Raw genomic sequence first — 12,550 nt, forward strand, 5'->3', positions numbered from 1 at the left:
AGCAGTAAATAAATACAACATTTACTTGAGATGCTTGTACTTTGAAAGAAGCAACTAAATGCTCCTTGAGGCAGAGGACATAGTTTTGGAGATTAAATAATTTTTTTTCATCTTGGAAAGTAAGTAGGAGTTGTACAGGTGTCAGAAAAGTAAAGAAGTTTGAGATTTGGGAACAGTAAAAGCAAAAAAACGTGTCATAGTTTTGCACATGACTGAAAAGCTGTGGATAGAATGAGGAAAAAGGAGGAGATAAAAACCCTAAGGGCTTCTCTAACTTGGACAACTGTAGCAATGCAGTAACATTACCGGGGTCATTTAGGGAATACTGGAAGAAAAATAGGTTTTGAAAAAATAGTTTTGTTTTAAAATAGTAGATTCTGGGGAGTCTGCAGGACATCTGAGTAGCAACAGATTTTTAAAAGAATGAGCACATACTTGTAGTTTAAGCCAATATAAGAGGTTGAACTCAAAGAGATAATACTCCGTGGGTTACAAATGCATACTATCTACGGGGACTGGAAGGTAGCAAATGAGAGAAGCGTCTGGAAGCAAAGTATTACAAAACTGAGAGTGCATTTCCTCTTTAATCAGGGTACAAGTTCCAAGAGAGAATATGAGCCTAATGCACCAGAATATGAGCCTAATTGCATCATTTTTTAAAGAACAGCCGTAAATATGAAATCTGGTTTTAAAGTGTTGGCAGTTATGTAGTTTGTTTTAAAATACTGAGCAGACTAAATAAAATATGTCTGTGGGCCATATTCAGACAGTTGACAACCACTTTGTTAAATTGGACCCTAGTTTGCAGAATAAGAAGGAGGCCACAGATAGAACTGGAACTTTAGAACATAAAAATACAGTAATAACTATGATTATGAACCCCTCCATAACTTTGATTTCAAAATATTGGGCAATCATTACAAATTTCATTATTTTAAGCTTAATTCTGATTTTAAGTCTTAGGATACTCTTCAGCAAGTTGGGAGTGAGAAGATGTGGAAATAGAATAACACTTGTGAGTACTTTAATTTCAGTCTAGGAAAGCCAAAAAGAAACCCATTTTTAAACATGACTTGAAAGGTAGCTAAAAGGAAGAATCGACCACTCATCTATAATCATTTCAACTTGCATTTCGACTGACTCCAAAAATACAGAAAAAAAGTTTAAAATGTATTTGTACATTTACATATACATACATATTACTCGTATCCTCCCAAGTAATACATGAATATTGAAGACTCTGGGAAGATGATTAGAGAGGCAGTGTAGTCTGTGAACCTCCTGAATCTCCTCATAAAAACAGGTAAAGCATCTAGGATAGACAATAACAATCCCAGAAGATAGCTATAACATAACTAGGTGAAAAGGAATCCCTACAAACCTCAAAATATGAACAGGAAGGAGCAAACCCAACTTAATATCGGCAACTGTGTAGGAGGGAGTGGTGGTAAAACAACAGATCATCTGAAAACCCTCAGAATGGGAAGGCCCCAAAACTGCCAAACAAATAATCACTAAAAAACAAGAGGAAACCAATGTGAGGTCGGCGGCAAAACTGGCAGGTTGTTCATCTGACTCTAAGCTCAGCTAAGTGTGAAGGCATGAGCAGGAGGGTCTGAAGCTGCTGGAGGTACGTGAGGCCTGTGAAGTCTCGAAACCAACAAACTGGATCTCCATTCTTGAACGTAGCCCAACACTAAGGAGAAACTGCTGAAAGTTGAATCCAAATTGAACAGAACAGAGACAATAGCGGCCAAGAAAAAAGCAGATGCAGATAAAAGTGGGAGAATAGAGAGGAGACAGAGCTCAGAAAATATAAAGACACGTGTATCATTTTATGAAATGCTAGAAAAGGTACCTCTAGAGCCATGAAACTGGAAAAGCTCTTCTACCCAATCCTCCCTCTTAAAAATACAGCATAACTTAATTAGCCTAAAAATGAACCACAGAAAAGGATCGTGGTCAAATTTCATTTAAAGTTGCTATAATAGAAAAGAGAATATGAAGCAAAAAAAAAAAAAAAAGGTAGATGAAAACTATAATACAATATTTCGAAACAGCAAATTTTAAATAATAGAAAATATTGAAGAACAACATAAAAATGAAAACTACTCAAAAATGAATATTTGAAGTTGAATAACAGAACTCAGAAAATAAGAAATATAGAAAGTACACCCATATATTCACCATTATACTGGAAGTTCTAACCAGTGCAATAAGATTTAAAAATAAAATAAAAGGGAGAAATAAAACCATTTATAGATGACATTAATATCTGTCTAGAAAATCCCCAAAAATGTACTAAAAAAGACCTTCACTAAACTAATAAGCAATTATAGTAAGGCCTTGTGATGTAAGGTTAACATGCAGAAGTCAATTGCCTTCCTGTACAGCAGCAGGGCAGAAATGGAACTTGAAATTAAAAAGCAACAACCCCTCCAAAATGAAATAGGTATAAATCTAACAAAATTTGAACAGAATCTACATGAAGAAGTTGCGAAACTGATGAAAAAAGTCAAAGAAGATCTAAATAAATGGAGAGAGATGTATTCATAGATTGAAAGACTTGATGCTGTAAAAAGGAGCCACTCTTGGTGTCCAGATCTTGGTTTCTAGTACAGTTCTTCAATAAAGGAAACCAGGGATTCTTGGAGAAGTGACTGATTCTAAGATTGGAGTAAAAATGTACAAGATGAGCTGGGAGCATCTTGCAGTGCCAGATAATAAGGAGATGCTAAAAACCAAAACCAGAATCAGAACCCAAGCAAAACACATTTATGGGTATGTCAAAGGAACACGGGGCCAACTGAAGGAACTCCCAGTGGCTAAAGATAGAACAATTGTAGCAACAAAGAAGGATTTGACTATAACCTAAAGTATAAATTAAATATCCACAAGTCCTTATTGATAAAGTGATTAAATAAATCAATGGGAAATTAAAGACAAATTTCCCATGCAGAGGAATTCAAATAATTTATGTAGCTACTCCACCCTCAAGGAGGAGGAACATAACTCCCAACCCCGTAAGTGTGGGATGTACATAGCACTTCCTTACAAAGAGCTCAGTATGAAAAAAAGGGAGAAAAAAAATTCACTTTACAATGGAGAAATCTGACAACACTGCTCAGCCAGATGATCAAAGTCAATGTAAATAGAGATAAATCATGTTGATATTATGTACCTCTGATGTAATGTGGTATCAAGAAAATGGCACTTTACCTCTGTGGTCTTCCTCCTCCAAACTTACAACTTTAGTCAAATCATGAGAAAAATATCACAAAAATTCACTAGAGGAGTATCTTACAAAATATCTGCCCAGTTCTCCTCAGAGCTATTACAGCCAAGAGGAGCCTAAAGATACATGAGAACTAAATGTGATGTACCCTGGATGGAACAGAAAAAAAGAATTAGGTAAAAACAAAGGTAATCTAATAAAGTATGAATTTTAGTTAATAATATATTAATATTGGTTTATTAATAATAACAAATCAACTACACTAATGTAAGATATTAACAGTAGAAATAACTGTGCAGGCTGTATGGGAAATCTTTGTATTATTTTAGCAATTTTTCTGTAAATCTAAACTGTTATAAACAATAAAACGTATTTTAAAGTAACATATACATTATAGAATGTGAGAAAATATAACGGCAAAAAAAATGCAAACACAAACTATATTCCATCTCTCAGAGATAATAATTATTAAGGTGCTCAGTGAATATTGTTCTTTTTTTTATTTTATTGTATTTTATTTTATTTTATTTTATTTTATTTTATTTTATTTTATTTTATTTTATTATACTTTAAGTTCTAGGGTACATGTGCATAATGTGGAGGTTTGTTACATATGTATACTTATGCCATGTTGGTGTGCTGCACCCACCAACTCGTCAGCACCCATCAATTCATCATTTATATCATGTATAACTCCCCAATGCAATCCCTCCCTCCTCCCCCCTCCCCATGATAGGCCCCAGTGTGTGATGATCCCCTTCCCGAGTCCAAGTGATCTCATTGTTCAGTTCCTACCTATGAGTGAGAACATGCGGTGTTTGGTTTTCTCTTCTTGTGATAGTTTGCTAAGAATGATGGTTTCCAGCTGCATCCATGTCCCTACAAAGGACGCAAACTCATCCTTTTTTATGGCTGCATAGTATTCCATGGTGTATATGTGCCACATTTTCTTAATCCAGTCTGTCACAGATGGACATTTTGGTTGATTCCAAGACTTTGCTATTGTGAATAGTGCCGCAATAAACATACGTGTGCGTGTGTCTTTGTAGTAGAATAATTTATAACCCTTTGGGTATATACCCAGTAGTGGGATGGCTGGGTCATATGGTACATCTAGTTCTAGATCCTTGAGGAATTGCCATACTGTTTTCCATAATGGTTGAACTAGTTTACAATCCCACCAACAGTGTAAAAGCGTTCCTATTTCTCCACATCCTCTCCAACACCTGTTGTTTCCTGACTTCTTAATGATTGCCATTCTAACTGGTGTGAGATGGTATCTCATTGTGGTTTTGATTTGCATTTCTCTGATGGCCAGTGATGATGAGCATTTTTTCATGTGTCTGTTGGCTGTATGAATGTCTTCTTTTGAGAAATGTCTGTTCATATCCTTTGCCCACTTTTTGATGGGGTTGTTTGCTTTTTTCTTGTATATTTGTTTGAGTTCTTTGTAGATTCTGGATATTAGCCCTTTGTCAGATGAGTAGGTTGCAAAAATGTTCTCCCATTCTGTAGGTTGCCTGTTCACTCTGATGGTAGTTTCTTTTGCTGTGCAAAAGCTCTTTAGTTTAATTAGATCCCATTTGTCAATTTTGGCTTTTGCTGCTGTTGCTTTTGGTGTTTTAGACATGAAGTCCTTGCCCATGCCTATGTCCTGAATGGTACTACCTAGATTTTCTTCTAGGGTTTTTATGGTATTAGGTCTAACATTTAAGTCTCTAATCCATCTTGAATTAATCTTCGTATAAGGGGTAAGGAAAGGATCCAGTTTCAGCTTTCTACTTATGGCTAGCCAATTTTCCCAGCACCATTTATTAAATAGGGAATCCTTTCCCCATTTCTTGTTTCTCTCAGGTTTGTCAAAGATCAGATGGTTGTAGATGTGTGGTATTATTTCTGAGGACTCTGTTCTGTTCCATTGGTCTATATCTCTGTTTTGGTACCAGTACCATGCTGTTTTGGTTACTGTAGCCTTGTAGTATAGTTTGAAGTCAGGTAGCGTGACGCCTCCAGCTTTGTCCTTTTGACTTAGGATTGTCTTGGCAATGCGGGCTCTTTTTTGGTTCCATATGAACTTTCAAGCAGTTTTTTCCAATTCTGTGAAGAAACTCATTGGTAGCTTGATGGGGATGGCATTGAATCTATAAATAACCTTGGGCAGTATGGCCATTTTCACAATATTGATTCTTCCTATCCATGAGCATGGTATGTTCTTCCATTTGTTTGTGTCCTCTTTGATTTCACTGAGCAGTGGTTTGTACTTCTCCTTGAAGAGGTCCTTTACATCCCTTGTAAGCTGGATTCCTAGGTATTTTATTCTCTTTGAAGCAATTGTGAATGGAAGTTCATTCCTGATTTGGCTCTCTGCTTGTCTGTTACTGGTGTATAAGAATGCTTGTGATTTTTGCACATTAATTTTGTATCCTGAGACTTTGCTGAAGTTTCTTATCAGCTTAAGGAGATTTTGGGCTGAGACAATGGGGTTTTCTAAATATACAATCATGTCATCTGCAAACAGGGACAATTTGACTTCTTCTTTTCCTAACTGGATACCCTTGATTTCTTTCTCTTGCCTGATTGCCCTAGCCAGAACTTCCAACACTATGTTGAATAGGAGTGGTGAGAGAGGGCATCCCTGTCTTGTGCCAGTTTTCAAAGGGAATTTTTCCAGTTTTTGCCCATTCAGAATGATATTAGCTGTGGGTTTGTCATAAATAGCTCTTATTGTTTTGAGGTACGTTCCATCAATACCGAATTTATTGAGCCTTTTTAGCATGAAGGGCTGTTGAATTTTGTCAAAAGCCTTTTCTGCATCTATTGAGATAATCATGTGGTTCTTGTCTTGGTTCTGTTTATATGCTGGATTACGTTTATTGATTTGCGAATGTTGAACCAGCCTTGCATCCCGGGCATGAAGCCCACTTGATCATGGTGGATAAGCTTTTTGATGTGCTGCTGAATCCGGTTTGCCAGTATTTTATTGAGGATTTTTGCATTGATGTTCATCCGGGATATTGGTCTAAAATTCTCTTTTTTTGTTGTGTCTCTGCCAGGCTTTGGTATCAGGATGATGTTGGCCTCATAAAATGAGTTAGGGAGGATTCCCTCTTTTTCTATTGATTGGAATAGTTTCAGAAGGAATGGTACCAGCTCCTCCTTGTACCTCTGGTAGAATTCAGCTGTGAATCCATCTGGTCCTGGACTTTTTTTGGTGGGTAGGCTCTTAATTGTTGCCTCAATTTCATAGCCTGCTATTGATCTATTCAGGGATTCAACTTCTTCCTGGTTTAGTCTTGGAAGAGTGTAAGTGTCCAGGAAATTATCCATTTCTTCTAGATTTTCTAGTTGATTTGCGTAGAGGCGTTTATAGTATTCTCTGATGGTTGTTTGTATTTCTGTGGGGTCGGTGGTGATATCCCCTTTATCATTTTTTATTGCGTCTATTTGATTCCTCTCTCTTTTCTTCCTTATTAGTCTTGCTAGCGGTCTGTCAATTTTGTTGATCTTTTCAAAAAACCAATGCCTGGATTCATTGATTTTTTGCAGGGTTTTTTGTGTCTCTATCTCCTTCAGTTCTGCTCTGATCTTAGTTATTTCTTGCCTTCTGCTAGCTTTTGAATGTGTTTGCTCTTGCCTCTCTAGTTCTTTTAATTGTGATGTTAGAGTGTCAATTTTAGATCTTTCCTGCTTTCTCTTGTGGGCATTTAGTGCTATAAATTTCCCTCTACACACTGCTTTAAATGTGTCCCAGAGATTCTGGTATGTTGTATCTTTGTTCTCATTGGTTTCAAAGAACATCTTTATTTCTGCTTTCATTTCGTGATGTACCCAGTAGTCATTCAGGAGCAGGTTGTTCAGTTTCCATGTAGTTGAGCAGTTTTGATTGAGTTTCTTAGTCCTGAGTTCTAGTTTGATTGCACTGTGGTCTGAGAGACAGTTTGTTATAATTTCTGTTCTTGTACATTTGCTGAGGAGTGCTTTACTTCCAATTATGTGGTCAATTTTGGAATAAGTGCGATGTGGTGCTGAGAAGAATGTATATTCTGTTGATTTGGGGTGGAGAGTTCTATAGATGTCTATTAGGTCCTCTTGGTGCAGAGATGAGTTGAATTCCTGGATATCCTTGTTAACTTTCTGTCTCGTTGATCTGTCTAATGTTGACAGTGGAGTGTTGAAGTCTCCCATTATTATTGTATGGGAGTCTAAGTCTCTTTGTAAGTCTCTAAGGGCTTGCTTTATGAATCTGGGTGCTCCTGTATTGGGTGCATATATATTTAGGAGAGTTAGCTCTTCCTGTTGAATTGATCCCTTTACCATTATGTAATGGCCTTCTTTGTCTCTTTTGATCTTTGATGGTTTAAAGTCTGTTTTATCAGAGACTAGGATTGCTACCCCTGCTTTTTTTTGTTCTCCATTTGCTTGGTAGATCTTCCTCCATCCCTTTATTTTGAGCCTATGTATGTCTCTGCATGTGAGATGGGTCTCCTGAATACAGCAGACTGATGGGTCTTGACTCTTTATCCAGTTTGCCAGTCTGTGTCTTTTAATTGGAGCATTTAGTCCATTTACATTTAAGGTTAATATTGTTATGTGTGAACTTGATCCTGTCATTATGATATTAACTGGTTATTTTGCTCGTTAGTTGATGCAGTTTCTTCCTAGCCTCGATGGTCTTTACATTTTGGCATGTTTTTGCAATGGCTGGTACTGGTTGTTCCTTTCCATGTTTAGGGCTTCCTTCAGGGTCTCTTGTAAGGCAGGCCTTGTGGTGACAAAATCTCTAAGCATTTGCTTATCTGTAAAGGATTTTATTTCTCCTTCACTTATGAAACTTAGTTTGGCTGAATATGAAATTCTGGGTTTAAAATTCTTTTCTTTAAGAACGTTGAATATTGGCCCCCACTCTCTTCTGGCTTGTAGAGTTTCTGCCGAGAGATCTGCTGTTAGTCTGATGGGCTTCCCTTTGTGGGTAACCCGACCTTTCTCTCTGGCTGCCCTTAAGATTTTTTCCTTCATTTCAACTTTGGTGAATCTGGCAATTATGTGTCTTGGAGTTGCTCTTCTGGAGGAGTATCTTTGTGGCGTTCTCTGTATTTCCTGAATTTGAACATTGGCCTGCCCTACTAGGTTGGGGAAGTTCTCCTGGATGATATCCTGAAGAGTGTTTTCCAACTTGGTTCCATTTTCCCCCTCACTTTCAGGCACCCCAATCAGACGTAGATTTGGTCTTTTTACATAATCCCATACTTCTTGCAGGCTTTGTTCATTTCTTTTTCTTCTTTTTTCTTTTGGTTTCTCTTCTCGCTTCATTTCATTCATTTGATCCTCAATCGCTGATACTCTTTCTTCCAGTTGATCGAGTCGGTTACTGAAGCTTGTGCATTTGTCACGTATTTCTCGTGTCATGGTTTTCATCTCTGTCATTTCGTTCATGATCTTCTCTGCATTAATTAGTCTAGCTGTCAATTCTTCCACTCTTTTTTCAAGATTTTTAGTTTCTTTGCACTGGGTACGTAATTCCTCCTTTAGCTCTGAGAAGTTTGATGGACTGAAGCCTTCTTCTCTCATCTCGTCAAAGTCATTCTCTGACCAGCTTTGATCCGTTGCTGGCGATGGGCTGCGCTCCTTTGCAGGGGGAGATGCGCTCTTATTTTTTGAATTTCCAGCTTTTCTGCCCTGCTTCTTCCCCATCTTTGTGGTTTTATCTGTCTCTGGTCTTTGATGATGGTGACGTACTGATGGGGTTTTGGTATAGGTGTCCTTCCTTTTTGATAGTTTTCCTTCTGACAGTCAGGAGGACTGTCTGTTGGTCTGTTGGAGATTGCTTGAGGTCCACTCCATACCCTGTTTGCCTGGGTATCAGCAGCAGAGTTTGCCGAAGATAAAATATTGCTGAACAGTGAGTGTACCTGTCTGATTCTTCCTTTGGAAGTTTCATCTCAGGGGTGTACTCCACCCTGTGAGGTGTGGGGTGTCAGACTGCCCCTAATGGGGGATGTCTCCCAGCTAGGCTACTCAGGGGTCAGGGACCCACCTGAGCAGGCAGTCTGTCCGTTTTCACATCTCAACCTCCACATTGGGAGATCCACGGCTCTCCTCAAAGCTGTCAGACAGAGTTGTTCGCGTCTGCACCGGCCCCTGCTGCTTCCCCTGTTGGTCTTCAGCTGTGCGCTGTCCCCAGAGGTGGAGACTACAGAGACAGGCAGGCTTCCTTGAGCTGCTGTGAGCTCCACCCAGTTCCAGCTTCCCAGCGGCTTTGTTTACCTACTTAAGCCTCAGCAATGGCGGGCACCCCTCCCCCAGCCTCGCTGCTGCCTTGCCGATAGATCGCGGCAGACTGCTGTGTTAGCAGTGAGGGAGGCTCCGTGGGCGTGGGACCCTCCCGGCCAGGTGTGGGATATATTCTCCTGGTGTGCCTGTCTGCTTAAAGCGCAGTATTGGGGTGGGAGTTACCCGATTTTCCAGGTGTTGTGTGTCTCAGTTCCCCTGGCTAGGAAAACGGATTCCCTTCCCCCTTGCACTTCCAGGTGAGGCGATGCCTCTCCCTGCTTCAGCTCTCGCTGGTCAGGCTGCAGCAGCTGACCAGCACCGATTGTCCGGCACTCCCTAGTGAGATGACCCCAGTACCTCAGTTGAAAATGCAGAAATCACCGGTCTTCTGTGTCGCTCGCGCTGGGAGTTGGAGACTGGAGCTGTTCCTATTCGGCCATCTTGCTCCACCCCCGAATATTGTTCTAATCCTTTTCTGTGCTAACATGTAGGTATACTGTTTAAACAAGAAATCTCAAACCATATCTACATCTGCTGTTTAACAGACTGTTTACTTACTAAGATATGGTAAATATACCATATTTACATGTTTGCATATTTACACATACCATATTATACAAAATATATGCTTATATAGTATTATTTTAAAATGGCTTAGTGGAATTCTGCTGAAATGATACACCATAATTTATTGAACTAATTTTTGTACTTAAACATTTTGGTATCCAAATTTTCACTATACCACAAAGGTCTTTGTGGTAACATTTTTAATGTTATTTTTGTGCACTTTATGCTCAACCCCACAAGACACTATTATTAAGAGCTAGTGTGTTTCTCCACCGTACTTTCTTTGCTCTTCATCCCTTCTTGCATCTCAGATTTTATCTGGGGTCAATTTTTTTTCTAATTGAAGCAGATTTTTAAAGATATCATTTGGAGGGGTCCTTTAGTTGTAAATTTTCAGTTTTAATTTCTCTGGAAAATCTGTATGTCAAGTTTATACTCAAAAGACATATTTACAGAATCTATATAGAATACTAAATTCACAATTATTTTCTCTCAGCACATTGAAGACAACGTTCTAATGTCTCCTAGTTTTCATTGATACTGTTAATAATTTAGTAGTTGTCTGCTGCTTTTTCTCCTTGAAAATAATCTATCCTCTCTATCTGGTTCCTTTAAATATCTTCTCTCTCTCTTTGATATTCTGCAGTTTAATTATGATGTGTCTAGTCGTGTGTATGTGTGTATTAAAAATTATCCTGCTTAAGATTTATTGAGCCTCGTGAATCTGTGGATTGGTGTCTGTGATAGGCAGACAGTGGCACCCCAAATATGTTAAATGTCTTAATCTCCAGAACCTGTGATATTCTAAGTTAAGGTTGTAGATGAAATCAAAGTTCCCAATCCGCAGACCTCAGGGTAAAAAGATTATCCTGGATTATTTAGGCAGGCCCAGTATAATCACAAGGATTCATAAAATGGAAGAGGGAGACAGAAGAGATGGTCAGAGTGACATGAACTAAAAAGGATTCAGCTTACTCTTGCTGGTTTTGTAAATGGAAGAAGAGACCATGAGTCAAGGAATGCAGGTAGCTTCTAGAAGCTAGAAAAGGTAAGGAAACAAATACTCCCCTAAAGCCTCCAGAAAGGGATACACCTGCCAATACTTTCATTTTATCCCAGTGACCCCAGTGTTAGACTTCTGACTTCCAAGAGTATAAGACAATAAATTTGCGTTTTAAACCACTAAATTTTGTGGTAATTTGTTATGGTAGCTATGGAGAACTGATACAGTGCCTTTCAATAGTTCTTGGAAATTCTTCAATATATTCCCCAAATATTGCCTTTGTGCCACTCACTCTATCCTCTATATCTCTTGATCTCTTTTTAACATTTTTTATTTTCTTATTTGGATAATTATTTAAAACAATTGACTTCTGGTTCCACTTCAAATAAATTCGTATTTTTATAGCTATATATTAAGAATTATTTCATAAATGTAATTGTTGCATTGCATATACTTTAAAAGGAAAATTGTATTTATGCTAGGATATAATTTAATTTAAGTTTTTAAATTTCTTTTTTTTGAATGTTCAATACATTTATTCTGATCAAAATTAAAATCTTATTGTATTTACAGTAGTCTACTAAAAGAGTTTCCATCAATTCTCTCCTTTAAATGCTAGCAATTCAGTTTTGTGTGGTCAAAGATAATTTAGAATCCTTTTATGGTAACTGATATGATACAAAGGCTTTTTTTGGTTGTCAAATTTATATGCGTGTATATATGTATGGGGGCATAAAATTTGGTTAATGACTCTATTTTGGAAAAATGAATGTTCTTTTTAGATTCTTAGATTCCCAGTGTTTCAAACCAGCTTTGCTTTTGATAAGGAATTCAATGAATCTTTATTTTCTTATAGAGAATTCTTTAAACAATACCTTTCAAAATAATGTATGTATTCCTATATAATTTTGCCTTGGAATAAAAAAAAGTCATCACATTAAGAATATTTTTAACTTAAGAAATATTTTCAAGATTCTTTCAAAATGCTCTCTCTCATTGATTTGAAAATACTTTTAGATTTAAACTGTTATGACCATGTAGGGATAACTTAAAGTGTCCTTCTAAATTTTTTTTTTCATTAATGTCATTCTTCTTTCTAAGAACAAAGTGTTTCAATGTTGTAAACAGATTTTTTTTTTTCACATACCTTTCATACATCCTGACTTTCTATATCCAGTAGGGTAATACATTTCCTTCCAACCTTTAGTGTGGTGAAGTTCATTTGTCTTCTAATCTAAGAAAATACGTTAACTCCCGACAACCTCTGACACTCAACAGAAACACAACTGTACTTTGGAATTAATCATCCATCTTTATTTCATAGTCTCCTTACTTATCAATGTAAATGGAAGTATAGCAAATATTTCACAGTGTCATGTACTACCAAAGGAATTTCATTGCAATAGCATTGTTTTAAAATGTATCATTTGATTTTAATTTAACTATCATAGATCAACTTTTACCCCTGTATGTTC

Source organism: Rhinopithecus roxellana, chromosome 2, assembly GCF_007565055.1.
Source record: "Rhinopithecus roxellana isolate Shanxi Qingling chromosome 2, ASM756505v1, whole genome shotgun sequence".
Taxonomy (NCBI): Eukaryota; Metazoa; Chordata; class Mammalia; order Primates; family Cercopithecidae; genus Rhinopithecus; species Rhinopithecus roxellana.